This window comes from Falco punctatus (assembly GCF_963210335.1).
Source record: "Falco punctatus genome assembly, chromosome: 3".
Lineage (NCBI taxonomy): Eukaryota > Metazoa > Chordata > Aves > Falconiformes > Falconidae > Falco > Falco punctatus.
Window position 1 is genome coordinate 111,985,302 of NC_137582.1, and position 22,915 is coordinate 112,008,216.

Consider the following 22,915-nt stretch of genomic DNA (forward strand, 5'->3'; position numbering starts at 1 on the left):
GTCTCCCAGAAAGAGGTACGTGTTCTGTTCCCCAGCCCAGCAGCCTGAACCGGTCAGAAGCACCTAAAGGGCAATGGGCTTGCAGAGCAGCAGCACAGCTGCACTTAAACATAGTGAGAATTCACACAAGGCACAGAGGAGGTCCAGGAAGGCTCCTACACAGCCCAGCCCTGACAGATGCCCTCCAGGTCATCTGTAACTGTAGCTCTACTGTGAGTTCAGCCTTGGTTCTGACCCAAAAGAGACCAGAACAACTTTCCCTCCGTTAACGCTGCATACACTGTCACACAATGCTGCTTTATTCACCACTGCCTTTAGTGCAGCTGACAAAGTCGCTAGTTAGTATTCACCTCGCTGTAAATTCTCTGCCCCATGGAAAGACCAAGGCCTCCATCTGTCCCTAAGGAATCAGTGCAGCAAGGGGAGCAATATTCCACATCTTGACACGATTGTTAAACCGAACCTTTCCTAAGCCACCATCACACATCCAGGATAAACTGCAGGATTAAGCCTTCAGGCATTGTGTCCCTTGCAAATACAAGGCAGGGCCATGGTCCCCACTTCAGGATTATCCAGGCTGAACTACCAGGCACACAGAGGCTCCCCGGCAGCAGTACAGTGAATGCAGCTGCACAGGGGCGCTCCCCCCACCCTCGCGCCAGCAGGCCTGATGTCACCTTGGCTCCTGACCGTCCCACTCGCCTCCAAGAAGTGCTTTCCAAGACACTTGGTGCCTTGCAGCTTCGCTGTGGCAAACAGCTACCTCTGCTCCACAGAGCTTCTTGCAAGAGCTGCTGCTGACCTCAGGGGAGCGATTACCCCTTGCGCTCAGCCGCATCAGTGCTGGAGTCTCAGAGCGAGTGCCTGGGTACTTGGCAGGGGAGCGGGTGGGGGGAGATCTTGCTCACATTATAAAAATAGTGTTCCAAATGCCTTTTGAATTTTGATCAAATACCAGAAGTCTGAACACACTGAAATCTGCACTACACATACATCCAATTCCAAGACAATTCAACTCATCTGTCAGAGACAAACAGAGCACAGGAGGTTAACAGGCTCTCACATGTTACAGACTTCATGGAAACAGATGATGCAATTTCATAGGATTACAGAAAGTCAGTGCCACTGTGACAAACGGGTTTAGATGTATTACAGCCCATCAGTGGCTGGGAGCTTTACCACATGCAGCTTCAACGGGACCTCCTTCTGCTTTCTGTTGTGTCAACACCAGCAAGCAGCTCTATGATATCACACAGTAGTTTTTGGGAACATTGATGACCCATGCAGACGTGTACTGTACAGACAGAATGAGTTCTGTCCCCAGGTAAGTTATAACTGATATTCTCATCACCCACACTCAGCATTTAGAAATCTGAACATTAAACCGCAAAAATTTAGTGTTGCTGGAGCATTCATGCTGGAGAAAAAAAAAAACAAAACCAAAGCCACACAAAAGGGTCTCCTCCCAGTCCTGAACATGGCAAAAAGAACTGTAGAAAGGGCTCCTAATTTCCTTCACATGCCCCAAACCCGCCGTGCACCACAGCCATCTCGGGGACAGACCACTGCTGAACTTAGTAGTGAGCTACACTGAATGAAGAATGGAAATGTCCTCTGAAACACCCCACGCTGGAACAAAACAGCTGGATGAGAAGAATTAGAGAGAGAGTTTAAGACGTGAACTACTCACTCTGGACCAAGAAACCAACATAAACACATCTCTCAGCCTGGCTGCTTTAATACTTGGAGGCACTCAGAGAAGCCCTAGAGAGAGCAGTTTGCTCAGCCCTTTCCTGCTCTTAGCGGCTGGCATCTGATGTCCTGGGTAGCCAACTGCATTCTGGTGGCTGCGGTTACACAAGATCTCACTGCAGTTTTCTTTTCCACAAAGCCCACCACAGCTAGTCCTGGCTATAAATGCCATTATACTTAAAAGGTTGGTTGGGTTGTTTTGTATTTGGTTGGGGTTTTTTTTTTTTGGTTTGTTTTTTTTTTTTTCATAATAGCTTCTACAGCAAGTCTCTTGCAGAGGAACAGAACAGAGCAAAATGGGGCCCCAGCAAGGAAGAACTAGCATACATCTCATGTCACATCTAATTGAATTTTTCTATATGAAGCATCAATTATTACCCACCTAGGAGGTTTGTGGACAGATGGTGGAGTTTGCTCCCCCATCATGAACTTAAGACTGGGGATGGGAGGAATGGGGGAGTGAAGGGGGGGAAATAATCTGACAATTCCCTGTTGCTTCTAGCCCAGCTGTTCTAGCCAGTTGTAAAAGGGATAGTTCAGGTGACTGATTCCCCCTAAACTAAACAGCTTGTAGAGGCTGGAAATGGCACTGCCTGAGAGCCAGGGTAGCTGGGCATCAGCCACACCTGCAGCAAAGTGTACCTACAGCTGAGATGAGCATGGTTACAAATGGCATGGAAAGCCAGTGACTTATCCTTGCATTTGGGCACACAAGCCTGTCAGTAGAAAACTTCCAAAGAACTGGAAGAAACATCCCTGAGGCACACACCTCTCTTTGCAGTTCAGACAGAGCCATTCCCATGCCTCCTTCATTGCTGTCCCTCCATACAGATATCTCAGGGAAAATCAAAGTCCGCAGGCGGGCAGCGCTGGCAGGGAGCTAACCTGATTGCCTGCTTCTTCATCTAGTTGGCTCCTCCTGATGTCCTTGGGGCAGTGCCGGCCCTGTCCTCACCTCCCTACACAAAAAAAGGTGGGAAAAGGGCCTAAAGATGCTTTCCTACCAGGAAGCCACTTAGGAGGCAGGGAGCACAGAGAGGACTGCTGCAGGAGCTCCACCGGGAAGCGTCACGGCAGCCGGTACACGCAGCTCCCGGCCGAGGGCTGCCCGACGTGCCCCCCGCTGCAGTACGAGCCTGCTCTGGGAGCCCGCAGCCACGCACGGGAGTCGCAGGCGTGACCCCCAGCGCTGCACCAGCGGGCCTGTCCCTGACCACGGCAAGTCCAGCAGCCCCCCAGCAAGGCAAGAGTCCCAGCTATGTTACACATGCCCCTGGCTAACGTCCCCTGCATGCACTTAGAACAACTCATCCGGAGCTGCCATCTGTGCAGACCCATTAACCACAGCGCACTCAGTGCTCCCAGGAAGGCAGAGGAGCAAGAGTGCTCACTGGACTGACGGCTTGTGGGGGGAACACATCTAACTGCAGCAGGAACGGGAGCTCAGCGCTAACCAGGGAGGGGAGCAAGCCTCGGCAGCGAGATGCCTCCTGCTGAGCGTGTTGCAGGTGTAGGAACCGTGTTCAGAAGGACCAGGGGAAAGGGAACGTGCTGGGAACTGCTCTGATGCGACGGGGTAGCAAGGGAGCCTGGTTAGCGGGATGGGTTGTACGAGCGCTCACAGATAAAGTGCATTGAAATGCACAGGGGCAGACAAACCCACAGGCACGTGCAGGTGTCCACAGCTATGCGGAGCATTTCAGAAACCACCGGTGTGGCCTTCCCTCGCCACCAGGACCAGGACGTCCTCGGACACTCACTGCCACAGGGACCTGGCATGGCCTCTTGCCTGGCATCAAACAAGACCCGCCTCTGGCTGGATCTGCCACGGACCCCAGGACGTTTCCTTTTGGCTTCCCACAGCGCTTGTCCACACGTGTGCTCAGGGTCACTACTGCATAAGGAGCTAGGAGGTGCGGGCTAAGAGCATCATGGCCCGCTGCCCTGCGGGAAGAGGCTCGTTTTCCTCAGCACAAAGCTGCTGCTCTGAGGAAGGGCAGGAGGTGGAGGTAGAGGAAGGATGATAGCAGAGCTCTGCTACTTGCAATCTTTCCAAAAGGTCCCGAAGTCAAGCAGTGCCATTTCCAGCTCACCACACACCATGCAGCTCCTCTCGTTAACATTGACACATGAAGCATTGCAAAACGAAGCAGATAAAATCCTGATCTAGATATGAGTAATGACTTTGCATTTTTTTGTAAATTAAACTTAATCTTCTGTTGACTGTGCTATACAAGGAGAAATAATGAAACAGATTAAGATGAGATCTTGTTCACTCTTGCTGAACAAAAGCCAATTAATTGCCAGCAGGATTATTGTGAAGTCTTTCTCGTCTTAGAAATACAATCAGATAGAGTCTAGGTGCTGGTGGGAGAAGAGCCCTGCTTATTGGAGCAGTAATTCAGCCTGGACAGATGAACACAGTGCAAAGACTCAGTTAACCACATGGAGGCTCCTACCTTGCTTTTTCCCTACTCTCTCTTGCCAATTTGCACACAGGAGAGAGATGCTGTGGAACCAGTACACACATGCACACCCCCAAACCACAAAACCCAGGCTTGCCTACTCTAAGTCCCCTTCTCCTGTCTTATGGCAGACCCCTCCCCACCTGTACATTGCTCCTGACGCAGAGTCATCTAACCTTTTTTCAAAGCTTTCTGGTTATGAAGGCTTTACCCCTTGCCAATCCTTTCTTACAGTCCTTCTCCATGCTGAGATGTTTTCTCTCTGTTATCCAAGCTAAATCTCCGCTGCAGTCTCTCTGCTGCTTGCCTGGTCCACAGCAGAGCCACCTTCTACCTGTCTGCCATAATGACAAGCAAAGGAGATCATTCCCACCTCTTCTCGTCTGTCCTGTTCCTGACACAAAATAGACCTCTGGGGAAGAGCAGGGATTGTAGAAAGAGGATCCAATATCATTGCTCTTCCAGGAAAATGAGGGAAGGCTCGGCACAAGGGCTGACTATGGGATTTGATGAAAGACTTCAGCACTGTAAGGCACATCACTTGGGAGAAATTCCCGCGCTGCTGGGTACACTCACCACCGTATGGCAGCCCCAAGCCACCACTAGCCTGTGGGACACAAGGAAAGATGCAACAGCTGTGGTGGCACTGAACGGGGGGGTGATGCACCACACAAACAGTTGGCATGAAGCAGCAAATCCTAATTCTAGCTGGGAGGCTTCAGGGTAGGAACAGAAACCAACAGCAGCATGCCTGGAGAAAGGGGAACAGCTGTGTTGAACTCACTGTTCCACTCCACCAGTAGCATGAAGCTAAAAGCTGCCTACCCTGACAGTTCACGACAGCCCCCTCTTTTCTGACAGTACCGAGAGCTCCACACATCCCACCAGGGAAGGAATCTGTAACAGCCAGAAATAAAAGACATTGAGTGAATTTGTGGACAATTTCTTGGAGAAAATACTTCTTACTTTCACACCAGGTTAAAAAAAATAAAAAGTAAAATTAAACCCTGTCAAAGCCTGCAGCACCGTCATTGACAGACAAAAATGACTTAACAGAAAAAAAATGGGCAAGGAAAGTGATTTTCTTTGCCTGCATTGCCAGGGGAATTAAATCTTGTTTTTTTCCCCCGTCACCACCAAGTGGAATAATCCAATATATTAAAACTAATGTGCTTCTTGTATTTATTGCTGTGTATTTGACCTAACAGAGTTTTATTTCTACATTAAGAATAAAACCATTCCGGAAGGCAAGCTGCAAAGCTGTAGATCAATTACTACCTTCTCCAACAGCTGAAAAGTGAGTTATTTCTTGTAAAAGGAAAAAAGTAGAAAATAATAATAAAAATAAAAAACCTCCTTTCCCCTTGTGCAATGAGTTCTGCACTGCAGATCTGGTGGAGTTAGGCAATATTGAGTTTGGTTTCTAAGCAACATTTTAAGAACTCAGGCAGCAGCCCCAGTAGCCCTTTTCAGATGCTTGCGTCCCCCACCCTGCACAGCGCAAACTGGCCGTCACCCACCGTCAGAGGGACCCAGGGCTGAGGAGAGCAGAGCGCACAGCTCCAGCCGCTTCCCACCGCGCCCTCGGGGACCGTGCCAGGTTCAAGTGCACCCAGCAGCAGACACCAGCACTCAAGTGTGAGAGGGCTCAGCAGGAGTGGACGCAGGCAGGGGGATAACTCTCTGATCCAAACCCTCCTCCTCATATCCAGGCTTGGGGAAGCCCCCAGTTATGCCAGGCGCAGGACCACCCTGTCTGGGAGGGGTCCGGGCCAGCACACACAAGCTGACCCTTCTTCCTTACTCATAAGGCTCTGGCACTTTGCTTGGGGCGACTAACTGCCACCTGGTTCTGGGGAGCCCCACGGGCAACACCAGCTCCTAGGTGACCCCACCGGGGGCTGTTCCCTGGAATGCTTGAGCTGAGACCCCTCAAATCCGCCTTTCACAGAGAGCAAGGAACACTGATACTTGCTGATGCCAATGTTCCTCGTGACTTGGGTGACATCACCTGGAGCAGCAGGTGCTGGAAATGCATCACGGTACATTTGAAGAAGCAGAGGACTTCTTTCTTCTCCAGAAATTCTAATGGTAGCAGTGATTATGAGGAAAACCAGACAAGACAAAGGAAATACTGATGTGTTGCCATTGGCTGCTTCAGCTCAAACAAATGAGAAGCTGCTGTACTTAGGGTTTAACACACTCCTGACAGAAAATGAGATGCTGCTCATAGACAGTTATGAAGGTCAGCGCTTCTGTTCTTAGCAGAGAGTCTGGGATACAGTATGAATGGAAAAGAGGGGGGAAAGAGGCTTTGATACAGGCAGGCAAGGCTAAAAGGCAAGACCACTTTAACACTCCACGCCCCGCAAAAGAAAACCCCAAAACCCAAAAGCATGGGATGCATTAATTCCTGATCTGTATCTAGACAGTGCTTGCTCCAGGAACGAGGGTCATGACAGACATATGTGCTTCTGAACCATCAGCAGATTTTCTTACTTTCCCCGAGCTATTATCCCTCTTTTAGCACCAGGATGGCAGAGACATCAGCCTGCCTTAGCCAGGAGTCACACAGGAGGCCTGCAAGTACAGCCAATTCCAAGACCACAGCCCTGTTCTCTGAACCGCGTTGCCTCCCCAGCCAAACCTCACTCACTGCTTCATACGGTCTCCAACACAGCATGTGGCCATGCGAAGTAGAAGTTTGGACACAACCAGCATACGTTCAGAAAAAGCATTTCAGTTGTTACGACTTCAGTAAGACAAAGCCATTCCTCTAAGTGAACAGGGCTAGCTTAGTTTTTTATTCTCCCTTACGCTATCATGATATCCACAGTGTTTAAAGCAATTTGAACAGGAGTAACTATGAATTCCTATACATGCATAAGTTCCACTTACATTTAACTGCAACCTTCAGCTCAAGTGCAACCAGTAAATATGAAAAAATTAGTCTTTTTAATAGCTGCTTGGATTTTTTTTTGCTGCTGCTTTTTTTTTTTTTCCCCCCCTTTAAAGTCTCAAGTATCTGTTTTGGACATGCAGCCCTAACTCTCACTTGCCTGGGAATTTTTAAGTTATTTATCAGGACAAGAGCTCTCCCTTCATGCATATGCCACCTAATCCTTTCATTTACTGTGCTTTTTGCCTGCACGCAAAATGAATGGTATTTCATCTCATTGCTAAGCCCCGTCAGTCTCAAGGTCTACCCCCCTCAGTAACAATACCCAGCTGGTGTCAGATGGGATTCACATGAGCTTCCCCTTCCCAGCACACCACTGCTGCACATCTGCGCGGCAGAAAGTAGTTGAAAGGGTTGTTACGTCCAGCAGGTAGAGAAACAGCCAGGAAACACCCCAGAGTGTCTGGAGAGTGTCTACCACGCGAGGCAAAAAAACGGACCGTGCTGCCTGTGTCAGAGAGCAGCACCGTGCTGGCTAGTGACATCTGTCCTGCACGACACTGTCTTGCCGAGCCCCTGGGTGTCAGTGCCAGCCAGCAAACACTCCTCAGGCAAGAGCTGCCAGGCTTCAGCAACACCTCTGGGTCTCCTCCCTTACAGCTTACACCCATCAGCAATGCTGCAGGCTTCCCCTACACATACACCAGGAGCTGCTGCCTGCAGAGACCTTTGAACTTCCTGAATAATTTAATCATGCCCATTTCCCCGTCTCCCACGCTGCAGCCTGGCCAGGCAGCTAACCTGCATCTCCAGAGAGCATTAAAGCTGAGAGGCAGAGGTGCTGCTGTTTTCCTAATGACTTGTATACTACGACCTAAACCCCCCCAGCCAAGCTTTTCCAGGCTGCTTTCAAACCCTTCCTTTGTGTTTGCACCTCTGTATAGGAGCAGGTGGGAATAGCCAAGGTGGGAGCAACTCCTGTCCAGAGGAACTGCTGCCTTCCTTTGGACTGTGAGTAACTGTTAAGTTTCATACCTCAATTCGCTTTTCTCCTTTGCTCTCCTGGAAGCCTTCAGGAGGCTTTCCTAGGAACTAGAGTCCTGCAGAGTTGCGTACCTTACAAAGAGGCAGGTAGACCTTGCACAGCAAGCACAAACAAAAGCGGACAGAGCACAGTACAGGGGCTGTAACATACAACAGTCCAAGGACGCCAATAGAGGCCCATACAAAGAGCCACAGTGTCTTCTCTGTGTCCGTAGTGCCCCAGAGAGAGGGCCCTGCTCCAGCTCCAGCCACCTGCCCTGCTTGTGAGAACAACGCTACAGCCTCTGTTTCAAAGCTGCATCGGCACCAATGCCTCCTGTGCCATTCACCCCCTCTGATCCATTCCTCCCCTGACACCAGCGACCACTCCCTGATCTGGGTCTTACCTTTAGCTCTGCTCATCACATCCCCCAGCCTGGCAGGCTCCCACAGAAAGCTTGTCTTCATCAATATGCACAGCAGCAACTCCCTGGCTCGTCTGCACAGGTAATCAGGAGTCTGAAGCTGGCCTCAGAGACCACTTGGCCAATTAGCTACCTGACATATCACAGTCCCACCTGGAAATATACCTGGAGAAATTACCCTATGTGTATCTGCAAATCCCTAGATAAGGATGAATAGCACCTTTAGAAAACAGCAACACCCCATAAAAAAACAATAGGTAGAGCTTGCAACACCTGCCTTTGTACAAAGGGCTAGGGCTGGAGAAAAAGGAAAAAAGAGCAAAACTCCAGTGAGAAGCAAACTTGGCGTGCTTCCTGGCACATGCAGGCATGCATGTGAATGCCATAGTGTGCAGGATGGTAAGTAGGAGACATGTTACCATCTCGTTTAGGCACCCAGCCCCAGCACAGACAGGACATGCTGGCCTGGTTATCAGAGACCCCATGATGCAGAGGTGATAGGAACGTGACCCAGATTTTGTCTGATGAACAAGGAGTGACACTGCTATAGGGCCCTGACCAAAAAAATTAACCAATATCCTTGGTACTCTGGAGACTGGCAATCTCAAGACAGACCTAGTCCCCGGCCAAACTGCTGGGCTCCTCCTTCCCAGCATGGTCACCAGGGCTTTTGTGCATCCCACTGCAGTCTTTTCATCCCATGTTCACAGCCAGGGAAGGAACCAGGTGACAGACATCAAGGACAGCTTTGATATGAAACTAGACACCAATCATCACACCATGAGTCAATTGACACAGAGTCCACCGAGGCATTCATTTGCCACCTGGAAATCTTTTAACCACAGCTCTGAAGACTATTTAATGACAGGGATGTTTCTTTACACTGTCTTTCTCAAGAATTAATTCTAGCAGCTTCATTATAAAGAATAAATAACAAAGGCACATGGCAAAGGACTCCTTGAAAGTCCAGGGGGACAACCTTCTGCTCCTAAAGAGATCCCAGGCAAAAAAAAAAAAAAAGAAAAAAAAGAAAAAAAAGAAAAAAGTGTAATGCTTCTGAAGAGATCAGTAAATAATGAACAGGAAATCCCTTCCCCAGCACTGTCAGTGGAGTGTTATGAATAATTCACAGCTGCTAAGGAGAAGAGAAAAAAAAAAAAAAAAAAAAGAACAGAAATGCTTTCCTGCCTCCTGGGCCCTCCCTCCAGGACCAGCACAGCTGGTGAAAGTGAAAAAGGACTCCAGCACATTCCTGAACACCTCTGTGCTGCTGGAGTCAGTGTTGCTCTGCACAGTCTCCCTGCGCGGCTCTTGCACATGTCACTTCATTTTCACGGTCTCAGATGCCCACTTACAGACCTTGAGACAACTCTACTGCCCGATCCTATCCTGGCCAAGCACTGGGGGAAATAAATCCATCCAGAGGGATGCTCATGGAGTACAGTGAGGGGACCAGGGCAGACGGCTGGCTGTTGACACCTTTCTCTCCAGCCAGCCAGGTCTTCTTTGTGAGAGCTCCCACCGTGTCAGACAGGTCTGAAAGCTCCAGTTCGCTGAGCTGCCTCACTCTGTGGCTTATTCTCAAAAAATAACAACACACTATCCTCTATAGCCTCTTTCATTCCCACAGCTCAGAACGCTTTAAGCTTCCCAACAAGCATAAATGAGCTAATTAAATGACAATGCTCCTTTGAGGTAAGAGAAGGGTATTAAGAGATCCCCTCAGATCCCACTGAAATGCACCACCTCTGGATGGTATTAGGAGCTGGGAGAATAACACAAAACAGTTATGCAGGCACATTTTGCTTCCTAGGCCCCCTCTGAGTTTTGAGCCAGTCAGGTTTTTCTCAAATTATACTATCTGAAATTAAGTTTCCACCATAAATACTATGAACAATTTTTAGAATGCAGTTGCAGGAATCAGAACTCCTTGTTATTTTGATGACAGGTAAGAGGAGACTTTCCAAGTCCCGGGGATCAGATTCAACAAAGCCCATAGATGTTATCTGACAGCAGAGCTGGTGTTCTCTCCTGGTAGCTCTTAGGACAGCCTGGCTTCAAATTCTTCACTTCATTGCATGTCGCTATAGATTAGCTCACCGCACCCCTGCCCTGCAAAGTTAAAAATCAAAGCAGTGCTCCAGACATAGAAAAATTTACCACTATCAGAGTTGTTCACATGCTTTTTCTATACCAAGCTAGTTGCACCGGAACATAACATACAGGAGTTAACTTCAGTTTGCTTCTGCTCCTCCTGGCACCCCTGTTCACTCACACTGCCTCTTGGCACACACTTGCACAGGCCAGTGGGCTGCAAGCGACTGATCACCTTGGCCAGGCAGTGCCTCCTTCCCTTCTCGTGACTCTCCACCTTCTCCTGGTTTGACTGCAAGCAAATCGGGCTCATCCTTTGCCACAGATCACAGCACTGAGACCCAGGACAGAGCAGGCAACGGGGATCTCCTGCGGCACAGCTGGTAGGGTCAGCCCAGCTTCTGCGCCAGGGAAAGCGTCAGCCTTTCAACACAAATGATCAACTGTGCAAAGCAGCTTCCACAGGGAAGGGGGAAATGAATTCCTCCCTGATCCCCCTCCTGAGCTCAGCTTATCCCTGAAGCATGAGATTCAATTACCCTTATCATTATTGTAGCTTGCCTCGCTAGAAATGTTATTAGCGGTGATGAAATTATCCAGCCCTGTTTTACACTGGGAAGAAACGCAGGAGACTCCTCACAACAGCTGTGAGGAAGCAGGCGCTCTCCTCGGCAGAAGGAGAAAGGCTCTGTAAGTGCCGCAGCCGCCCCCTCTGCCACAGAAGTCACCAGCTGAGCACCATAACCACACAATAGCCAAGTTGTCCTGAACTACACCCTCACACAAGCTGAGACTCCCAGCTCTTTGTAGCAACACAGTATGCAGAGCCGGCCATCAACATTGCAATTCCCAGTCCCATCCCCTTTTTGAGCTCTGGCTCAAGCTGGGCTTTCCCAAATTGTACTATGTGAAATGAATTTCCTTCATCACCATCACACGTGATCCCTGACTTGGAATTGTGCTGGGCAGAACTACAGTTGTTTCACCTGGGTACAGAGGTAACAGGAGATGTTTCTGACCTAGGCGATCATAAGCTCTGCCATGCTGGAAGCACACATGCCTCCAGAAAAATCAGGCAGGATTTCATCCCTGGAGATCAGGAAGTGATCTGGAAGCTGGCAGCCCTATAGCTTCATCCTCTGAAAGCACCAGGTACCCAGACTGGCTGTCCACCATGGTTGCCACACAGAGAGAAGAGAAGCAGGACCTGAGTGCGGAAAGCCACAAGAACCTGGACACTCATGTACTACGCACGGGGGAAAGAGGGAGAACACAGCCTGTCTTCCAGGGCCACGTACCAGGCACTGGCTGTACTGAGTGAAGAGCAGCTGTGACCACCACACAAGCAAGGCAGCAGACTAGCCTCAGGCATGCAGCAGTTGGGGTGGCCACAGCTTCACTCCTGCCTCAATTCCAGAGCAAGTTCCACGTGGGCATCATTCTGCCTGCAGGCCACCGAGGTTCAGAGTTCCAGGCAACACGGGCTTCAAGAGCAGCACTTACCCAGCTGTGTGACACAACTAGCACGCTGCTTCCCTTCCTCTGCTGCTCCCTACCTGCCCTGGGAGAGACCTGGAGGCAGAGCACTTCTCCAAGCGGGCAGCCCTGAAGAACAACAGCTCTCAACACCCCTAAGGACTTGCAAACAAAGATCAAGTGTGTCAGCAACCAGCACATCCAGTAACTAATGAGAAAAGCAAGCCAGAGCCATCAGAGACACAATTAAGTTTGAACAAAACCAGTAATTCCCACCATGCCCTTTATGGTCATCTCTTGTTAGGTTTGGGTTTAAGCAGAGCTGGAAAGAGCTTCAGTCTGGCTTGCAAGAAGCAAGCAAACTATGAACAGTGCAAGGGAGAGCTCATGTGTGTAAGTGGATTTGGGGTGCCCTGATAAAATAGGAGCATGCATGTGTAAAAAGATAGAAAACATGTGTAAAAAGATAGAAAGGACAGCTGCAGGCCTGCAGGTGAATGTGGCTGTGCACGGACAGGAACACAGGCAGCTGTGCTGTGCGACAGTGTGTCATGCATGGGCAGAAGCAGGACAGCAATGAAACACAGGTGGTATAGCACTGCAGGAGTGCAGCACGGATGCACGTGGGGAGAACAGGGCTCCTGCCAGAGTGTCAGTGCACAGGCACAGCTATCCATTCCAGAGCTTGAGTACAATCAGGCACAAGGCTGGCACCACCATGCTGTATACACCAAGATATATGTGGCTGGTTATGTCAGCCAGGCATGTTTTCTAAGATTATGCATAAGGTATTGCCATCAGGAAGCTGGGATGGAGCAGAGGAGTGAAAGCAGGCAGGCGCGTACACAGGCACCTGATCAGCCACGGAATAGACGGGGTGCTCAAGTCCAGGTGTCACTGCATTTGGAAGTACGGTGTTGTGACTGTGTACGCACACATGTAGGCACGCAAAGTGACACTTGAGAAGAGCAGCATGTTGGGCATCCTGTGCACAAATCTGCGCTGGGGGAGTTCAACGTCTCACCTCCTCAGTCTCTGGCTTCCCTTTGCACACTCAGCATCCCCTGAAGGGGCTTCCCCTTCTTCAGCCAGCTCCAATCCTTCTTCATCTCCTTCTCCCTTTGGAGCAAGTTTAAATTCATCACTGTTTTTAAGAAAGCACTTAAAGAACAAAGCAGAACTGATAGCTAAATTAAACCTGCTGAGAGTGCTTGTTTAATTGAAAATGCCATCTGTAATTTAAATGTCAGAGCTGGGATGGTTATTAAAACCCTTCTTGATTACTGCGCCTCATTTCACAGTTTCAAAACAGACAAGAAAAAGCTGCAAATGGGCCACGTAACACAGCACCACCAAGTAATTAATAAGCCTCCCCACCACAGAGCAGTGGGGGCCAGGCCAGCTCAGTCCTGCCCCACAGCCATTGCTCCTTTTCTCCTTGTCGCCCCCAACAAGGCTGGCTCCTTGTCTGACCCAGTGCCAAGCTGCTGGGAGGGCAGCAGACGCTCCTTCCTCCTGGAGGCTGCACAGCAGAGCCAGGCAGAGCAGCTGGTGAGTGAATCCATCTCTCCCAGGCCCAGCAGGTAGAGGCCCTCTGAACGCTGGGCAGAGCAGGGTCCCCTCCCAAGTTCAGCTGCAGGCTGGAGAGGAAGGTCTTGGTGTCCCTGCACCGGCCGTGTCCAGCTGGCAGGCACATGCTGCCTGCTCCCTGCTTCTGCCCTCAGCAAACCCGCTGGCACCCACAGGGTGCTGCCTTGCTCTCCTGCTTTGCACACAGCGTGCTCTGCCCTTACCTGACTGCTTACCAAGGCAAGAGGGAGAGGAGGCGGCTGGTGGAGTGGCAGGCGAAGGGACAAGCTCAGGCCCATATCAAGGTCAGAGAAAACAACACTTCAGCCTGATCCCAGCTAGGTTACTACCAGCTCTGATGCAAAGGAGGGGAGAAAACAAATCAGCGTCAGCAGCCACTGAAGTAGCAGCACCAAAGGCAGGTTTGCATTAAACAAGCACCATCCATCATTCCAAGACTACAGTTAATAAACCATGGGGCTTCAGTAAATTACAGCAGGAGCCAGAGGAGCATGCAGGCTACCATAAGCACATGCTGCAAAGTCATCTCCTGCCTGCTCCCCGTCTCCTGTGGCAGGAAAGCAGCCAGCACCCCCCACCGCTCGCTGCCATGGAAGAGACCTGTAGCAGTGGAGCTGGCTTCAGAGACGCCCAGACAAACCTGTCACCAACTTTGGGTACAACACCACACCTGCCTCCTCAGCCACTGGTCAGGCTGGGGGTGCCCCAGTGCCAGCAGGGCATCTGCATGCCATGCAGACCCCCTTCTTCTGTATGGGTACTGCATGCAGTGGAGAGGCTCGTTAAATTAATCAGTACTGCAGTGGGGGCACTGGGAGCACAGCTAATCAGTCATCAATGGTTATCCTGAGAGTTGGAGACCTTAATGATTACCGGGCTACAGCACTATTGCCAGCTGCCTCTTTCCATTTCCACTACTTGCTCACTTTGCCATTAGGTTTAGTCTGGGGTGGTGGGTGAAATCCATCGCTCCTCTAACATCAGGAGAAAAGAACAGAGAGCAGGCAAAGCAGCACTGAGAGCTCTGCCCCTGCTCTGGACTCCCTGACGCAGCCTGTCGCATTCCCGCTGCACCAGCGCAGATCCATGGTGTAGAAAAGCAGCTGATGAGGTTTTGCGCACAACTCCCTGCACCCCAAACCTTGACCTTCCTGGTTGTTTTTAATTTTATTCCTTAGCTTCACAATGCAAAGAACATAAAAAGAAATAATTGGGAAATTAGAAAATGCATCAAGAGATGAGCTGGGACAAAGGGTAATTAATATTGCCCCTCAGCTAACTCTATGAAGTCCACTCTAATTAGACAGTAAAGCACTCTGCTTTATGTAAAGAAAAAAAGTGAGTGCAAACAGATTCATACTACAGAAAACAGCCCACAAGAAAAAAATGCAGTAATTAAAACCATAATAAGCTGTAACAATTATTGCAACTTTTCAACATGTCAGGCTGTAGCATTAGAAATTTAAGACAAACTTAACAGTACACTATAAAAAGAGGAAAAAGATCACAGGGGAAGGATTTGCTGGCAGTCAGTGCCAGAAGCTGATCTTGTCCATCAATGACCTGCCAGTCACCAGCGACAGTCAGAGCTCTCGGCAGTCTCCCAGCGAGCACGAGGTGGGCGGGGGCAGGCAGCAGGATCCCCCCAGATCCTAGTCTCACCAGAACAGGCACAGAGCCCTGGGAAGGGCCGTACCTGAACCGTCCAACACCTCCACGCTAGCAGAGCCCCAGCTTTAGCATCCCAAATACACAGTCCCACAGCTGCTTACAATACAAGCCATCAGGGTTCAGAAAGGCACTCGGAAGCAATTTCTCTGTATTAGAGCTCAGTGGGGGAGTTTGAAAGTGTTGTCAGAGAATTATAGGACCACCAACCTGCACTAAAATAGAGCACCTGCATACAGGTATTTTGCTTAGGAGAAAAAGGGTTGTCAGGAAGCAAGGAGGTACCTCCCTTGTATGTGGATCTCTATTCTGCCCAACAGTCCCATGCCCAGGTACCTGATCTGGCTTTTTTTTATTTTTAAACTTAGGGACTCTGGCTGGTGGCAACTGGTAACAGGCAGCATGCACTCAGTTGCTCGTGGGTTTAATGAGAGTAGGGTTCACACAAACTCAGTCTGGACGAGAAGCTTAACTTACTACTTACTGTGCATTCTATACAGTATAAATCACTTTTATTATCACTTTTGTGAGAAGCCAAGCTACTCAAGGAACATCCCTCTACTAATCCTAAAAAATACCCTAAGGATTTTTCCATTCTGCACCTGAGCATGTATTTACATGATGGATTCATTACACTTCATTGAGTGAAGGATGGTGCAGTTTTAAGAACACTTATAAATATGTATTCACCTGATAGACTGGAGGAACTAATCTAGGTTTGAAAAGGTCCATAATTATGAATTTACAAGCTCTTCTCTAATTGTCCCTAAGGGATGGGGTAGCAATGGAAAAGCAGATGAGGATCTAGAGCTACAGGGGGATTGTGCACAACATTAGAGATACTTCTGAACACTGCAACTCAGTAGAAACACCAGGTTTTCAGAGAATGTGGAAAAAGCAGCGTTAATACAGGAATTGGGCCAATACTTTGGGCATAGAGGTAGCCCACATGGGTACAACAGATACAAATAACTCATGTTTCGAAGACTGTTCCCTCCCTCCCTCACCAATGCCACCTTCTCTTAGAAAAGGCACTAACAAAACCACAGCCCAGCTCTCCTGCTAAGCAAGCCACATAATTAACAGAGCGTTTCTATACTTCTAGGTCTTTTCCCTCCAATTTGTTTTAATTAGAGATTCTGCTGCTGGCAGGGGACAGCAGACTGACAGCCCTGAGAGCAAGAAAAATAAAAGCGCCATAGTTACACACAAAAGCATTGCAAGTTTCTCCCATCCTGACCCTTTTCAAAGGGGAGAGGAAATTTTGGCCCACCAGCCTCAGCTCTGGGGCTCCAGAGGAAGCTGCTCCTGCCCCCCTGCAGGTGTCTCCCCCACCCTGGCCAAGCAGCTCCCTGAAGGCAGACCAAGCAGGTCAGTGCCAGCAGAAAGCTCTGGAGCGGTACGGCACGAACAGCAAAAGCGACTTGCTCTTTCAGATAGAAGCTCATCAGGCAATTCCTCTCCCCCTTTCCTTCTTGGAGCACACCCATTTATCCTCCTCTCCGGAGAGGGAGCAGCCAGGAGGTGGGGAAACACCCTGGAGAGGCAGCGACTCTGCCTCCTGGCACACTCCATGCCCCCGCAGCGAGGTGCTTGGCTTGCACAGGGGAATTGGACCCTTAGGATCAAGCATTTTGAAATTCCTGAAGAAACTGCATTACCCTTCCTTTTGATTTGTGCTTTATATTTGTGCACCTCAGTCAAACCCAGATTCTCTTCCCTTCCAAATTACCCCGAGATGCTGAAGTTTCTAATTAACCGGAAAGGCTTTTTATTCCTTACAACTCTCCAGTTATGAATAATGATACTAGCTCATAAATGAAAATTGTCTTTCTATTTAAATTCTGTAATTTTGGGTGGGTAAATGGGGAAAAAAGCAAGCATGAAGCAGTGGCCCTTGGGTCATTTGCAACTTATTAATTTCAAGCAGAGCTCTTAGCTAGCTTATTAACACTGAGTATACTGCAGTGGAATTTAATGGTTAGGATATTAATTACTTTGCAGGCTTTCATATATAGAAAATGGTTTATTTTCATGTTACAAAGCAGTAGTAGCAAGGGGATCGTTCACCAGTCTCAGCTCTGGGCTGTGCTAGTCCTTGCAAGGCTGGTTCTAGCGACAATCAGATGCGGGATGCCCTGAGCCCTCAGCCTGGGTACTGTGCCTAAGCAGGATGCCCTGTGACAGCGGACTGCCTCTGAAGGGCTGGGTCCTGGGGTCTTTTCCCAAACTGAGGCAGCCTGGAACAAACCCACAGCTCTATACCTCACAGCTGAAGCCGGCATGGATATACACCACACTTCATATGTCCATGGCAGTGCCTTCTGCCCCTGCTGAGAGTCCCTGTGGAATCACTCTGCAGCAAAATACTGCAGATGCACAAGCTGTTTCAGTACAGAGGCAGGACAAAACTAAGGAACTGCCTCCCACCAGTCCCAGGACACCACTGGGAATGAGCCCTCAGGAGACACAGCTGCTGCTGCATCTTCCACCCACGCCAGCTCGAGCCCCAGAGGGTCCTGGAGCTACAGGTGCTTGTATGGGTGAGCATTAACAGCCACAGGGGCAGCTGCAGAGCATTTTTCAATGCCAGTGTACTTTGGATATTATCTACTTCCATCAATTTTAATGTAATTCATAAGACACATAAATGGGCCTTTCACCCATGCTTAGAGAAGCCACCTGTCTCTGTCCCACATGCCATTCACTCATTAAGCTCAAATCACATGGCTGTCTATGCAGAATGCAGGTCAGCCAATTGACTGTAAATGGAAGCAAATAAAATGCAACAGCACTTTACAGTCACTGCTCAGTGCTCTGCAGTATTAGCAAAGGTATAATGTGTCTTGTCCTGGTATTTTCTCTTGAGGAAGACTTCCACTTGCTCTGGGATTCAATACAAGAAGAACAGTCATTTGCATGTCTGTTAAAGCAACCTGACCTCTTGCAAACCACACTGCTGCCAAGTGACCACCTCCATAGCTGTGCTCGTCATAAAAGATAGTCACCCTCTTGCACAGTCATTAAAAGAACTGATTAAAAAAGGGGTAGAATTTCCCAGCAGATCTCAATGGACAAAATTGGACTATATATATAATAAAAAAGTCTTTAATATATAACCAAAGCACCGGAAAAGAAATGCAGTCTCACTGCTAAACCAGCAACTATTATCACAATCAGGGGTGTTCATAGGTGCCCTTAAATCTAAGCACAGTCGCCCCTCTTCACCCATGAAAAGCCATGGCTATTTGCGTAATAACGTAATGCATATTTTTCAGATGGCATAAGCATTTGTCAAAGGATGGAGAGACAGACACCATCCCCAAATGCTTATATATATGACACACCACCTGGGGCTATCAGCAAAGGAAAGGAGCACAAGGTGGAGACTGCAAGACAAATTATTCCAAACAAAGGAGGATACATTAAAAGCATGATGTTCAAGGTAAAGCACCAGAAGTGAAGACAGCAGCACGTCCCAAGCTCTGTTGTGGGACCAGAGGGGACATCTCAAACACCACACGGTGCCTGCTATGTTTGTTCACTCACGGCTGAAGCACAAAGAGGTGAAGGCATGTGGACAAAGGAGAGATGGGGAAAAAAACCCAGAATCCACCGAGGTGGCTACAGTTTTGTGCTGGCAGGAACCATACACTGGGAGTGTAATAGCAAAGCCGGGTCTCCTCCTAGGGCTGCACCTCACTCTTTGGCAGGGAATAAAACCAGGGGGTGAGCCCAAAGACTGCACTTAGGAGTGGGGACAACAGTGAGAAAACCTGTGAGGAATCACAGCACAAGAGTGAGCACAGCACTGTAGTAGTAAAGTAAATGCAGAGAGGACAATTACAGGTTAAAATTATGTTTCCTTCCCCTCCCCCACTTTCTTGAGTTTTTAAATCCTGCTAATTCCCCCCCTTTAAAAATAAAAACCATTCTTTCATATGCTCAGTTCTTCAAAGAAGTTAAAGGATCTGGCACTTTCTCTCTCCTTTGTACCTTCTTCAGATGCATCTGTTGAATATGGAGGAGGGCTCCTTTTATATTCCCAGCTCAAAAGGATCAAAACAAGGATCTGGGGGCTGATGTCTGAATTGTTACCAGGGCAGACACCCCAAAGCATTGATGCTAATCTGATCCTGCCTCTGTTCTCTCTCAGATACTCCCCAGCTCCTTCAGCCCTGTGCATCTGTCCTTATATCTCCACTATTTCATTGGGGAGGAGGGGGTTGGGAATCATGACCAAGGTGGCTAGATATTTCTCCTCCTCTACTATTTTTTCCTCAAGTGAAAATGTCATTTCAGCTAAGCTAAAGTCTCAGAGATGGGAGAGGATTTTATTTTTAATAAGAACCCATATATTTGCTAGAGAAAGCAGGGGATGTGGATAAAAGTTGAAGTTGTTTCAGTGAAAAGAACATGTTCTGATTGTTACAACTCCAAAGAAACCAAAGTTTTGCGTCCCACCTTAGGCTAGCATCTCTGCAAACGACTTTTCACCATCTTTGCCTGCCCCTCGGGCCCTGGGTCACACCAGCCTTTGTCTGACCGCACACGTTTGTGCTCAGGAAGGTGGGGACAGGTCCAGGGACCAAGGGAAAGCCACACGATACAGCACATCACACAGCACTGCCTTCATCCTCCTCCCTACAGTCAGGGGGGAATCGAGGTGACTATTATCTTGGTTTAATGAGGGTTCATTAATTCCTCTAGGCAGAGGTTCCCCGAGCAATGACAGCCCAAGGGTCAAAGTACTTTTTGCACTGAAAACAATCAAAGCAAGACCATGTGGCTGAGTCTTCCCCAGCTTTAATGGCTGTTCACAGGGCATTTCAGGAGTCTCTTGTTTTGTGACAGCTGGAATTATGGGCAGTTCTACTAAAAGGACCTTTTTATGGTGCAGATAGATGCTCTAATCTGTTTTAATGGCTTCTCCAGCAAAGCCTTTGACACATTCTCATTATAGTAATGCTTTAATGCAGAAAGCATTCATACGATTAGGATAAAGTCTTCAAGATCTCCTCTTTATGGAGGTGGGTTTTTTTATTTCAACACTGTTTTTCAACTCACACAGCAGGACCAGCTTCAAAAAGCTGCCTTGTACATACCAAATTGGACCAATTCCATCCTTTAACAAAAAAAAAAAAAAAAAAAAAAGAAACCCTACTTCCTAGTTACTAGGTCAGCACCACAGCTGGTGTAAACATGCATTGCCCTCCTCCACAATCCAGGCCAAGTCAGAAAAGAGTGTTTTACAGTCAGGCGGTTTTGACTCAGGATATTATCCAGTACCCACAGACAGCAAAATATACAGTGTTCCTACCCAGGAGCGAGCAAGTACAGAGCCCCTTGCCCCTTCCCACACCCAGACCTCCGTCCCCTTGAGCTCTACCCAGAGGACAAGGTATCCTTCGCCTCATCACATGCTAGTTACACACCCAGACCCACCTTTCTTCTAGCTCCACTGGTTACCTACAGGTACCACCTGCCTCTTGCTGGGCACCTTTGGGTGCAAGCAAAGAAGGAAAAACCTCTATAGTCTACCTAACCAGTGAGCAGTTTTCCCAGTCTCGGGGAACCGGTTTAAAGGGAGAATGTAGTACAAGCAAAGCTGAGCTAAAGCAGTTAACCACGAGGTCTTTGCTCTCCTGTCAGCACCAAGGAGCATGAATAGATCAGAAACACAATTTTCAAACCTGGGAAATTTCAGCTGCCTGCTAATAGGAGGGGATAAGGTCTGGCCATCCCCACTGACCACAGAGCATGCTTGGAAAATCAGAAAATCACCTCTGCCAGTGGACTGGTTTCCTTCAACGCTGTTACTTGAGTGTAAGCGCCGAGTGGCTTGTGCATGTTGGCCCTGAGAGGCCAGCCTGGCAGGTCTGACAGCACCGGCCTGCTCCCTCAGGGTATGCCCTGGTCAGGCAGAAATTGCAGAGCTGGTTCCTGACTGTCAGTGTGCAGCACACTGAATTCTGCAGAGAGCCTCCACCCAGCGCAGGTAAGGCAGGGGAAAGACAAATTAGATGTCATCTCTAGTTTTCTCGTGTCTAAGCCCTTGGCATCAGAGCAGACAGCTTGCTCTGCCTGTAGCAAGAGCCTATCACAGCCAATGCAAGTGGGCTCTGTATTTTGTGGTGCAAGACTGAACAGTCAAACCAAAAGAGCTGCATGTGCCAGCCCAGCCCAAATCACACCACCTCTGAGCCTTGCCCCGAGGATGGCTCTGTGGCATCAGCCTCTTTCCACCCAGGGCCTCCTGCGCTGGGGGAGGGAGCCAGCAACTGCACCATTTCTTTTGTGGAACTCCTGCAGCTGAGCACGGCTCCTCACCACTAGCACAGAGCAAAGGTCTTGTTACGGAACAGCCACGCATTGCGAGATATAATTACATTTCCAGCTCTATTACTCTCTTCCTTCACCTATAAAACAGATCCAGTGAAGAGAAGAAGCAGCTCCTCATTTAGAGAGGCCTGGAAGATAACCTGAAGGGATAAGGCATCTTAAATAAACTCTGAGATTCCAAATTTTCTCTTTACAAAAACCTACACCCCAAAGCCCAGCTTGTCACAGCACAGAGGTGAAGGAAGGCAAGTGTTTGTACTGTCATGCAGCCTGGCCCATTTGAGTGCTCCCAGGTCAGACCCCATGGCACTGGCTATCTCCTCCCTCCGCTAACGCATAAATTAGTCCAAGTCCCAGCCTCAAGAGCCCTGAGTTAGCTTAATTGGCAGAATAATCTCCTTCACTAAAATAGTAAAAAAAAAAATATTCTTTCTAAAGTCTCAGCTAGTCTCTATGTTGTGTCCTAGCATCATCTGGCTGCCCCAGCCAAATAAAACTCCCAGTGTCAGCAGCAGAGCTGAAACACAGCCAGTTCTGGGGGAGAGAGTCCCAGCATCCCTGCGCAGGCATCTCAGGAGTACTTCCCACTCCTTGTAGGAGAAAAAGAAAGACAAGAGGGTGCTCAGCAAGCGTGGCTCATCCTGCGGAGCAGGCAGTGATCCTGCTTCAGACAGCGGAGGCTCATTAAAGGATGTAAACAGGCTGCCTCAGAGGGCAGATTTATTCTTAATGGGAAAAGCAAGGAAAACCCTTGCCTCCTCATTTCACACTGATGAGGATGTGAATGAATTTTATATTGGCTTGAAATAATTTTTCAACGGGAGATGACTGCCAGCAGAGGGGGTCATGGGTTTTCTATTTGCCCTGCTGAGAAGCAAAGGGCTCTCCTGAAAGGCAGAGAGCTGGCAGCAACCCACTGTCAGCAACTTCTGCTGCAGGCCCAGGAGGAGCTGGCAGCATCTCGGCTCTGCTGGAGCAAGGAAGAGAGATCTCTGTTCCCACAGCACCCAAAAGAACGGTGCACAGTGATGGTGTGGAGAATGGGGTCTGGACACAGGCGCACACAGGCAGCCCCATGTCAGGGGAGACGCTGCTCTGATGGAGTGAAGCAACAGCTCGCTACCCAGATGATGGAACGAGAGCAGCAGGTGTCTTTGCAGGGAGAAGCTCAATACCTCATC

General features: G+C 49.0%; 1 protein-coding gene across 2 annotated transcripts in view; it reads right to left on the reverse strand.

Annotated features, from left to right (window-relative positions):
* DISP3 (dispatched RND transporter family member 3) overlaps positions 1-22,915 on the reverse strand; it is a 157,153-nt gene that overhangs the window by 4,177 nt on the left and 130,061 nt on the right. The gene's annotated exons all lie outside the window — the stretch shown is intronic.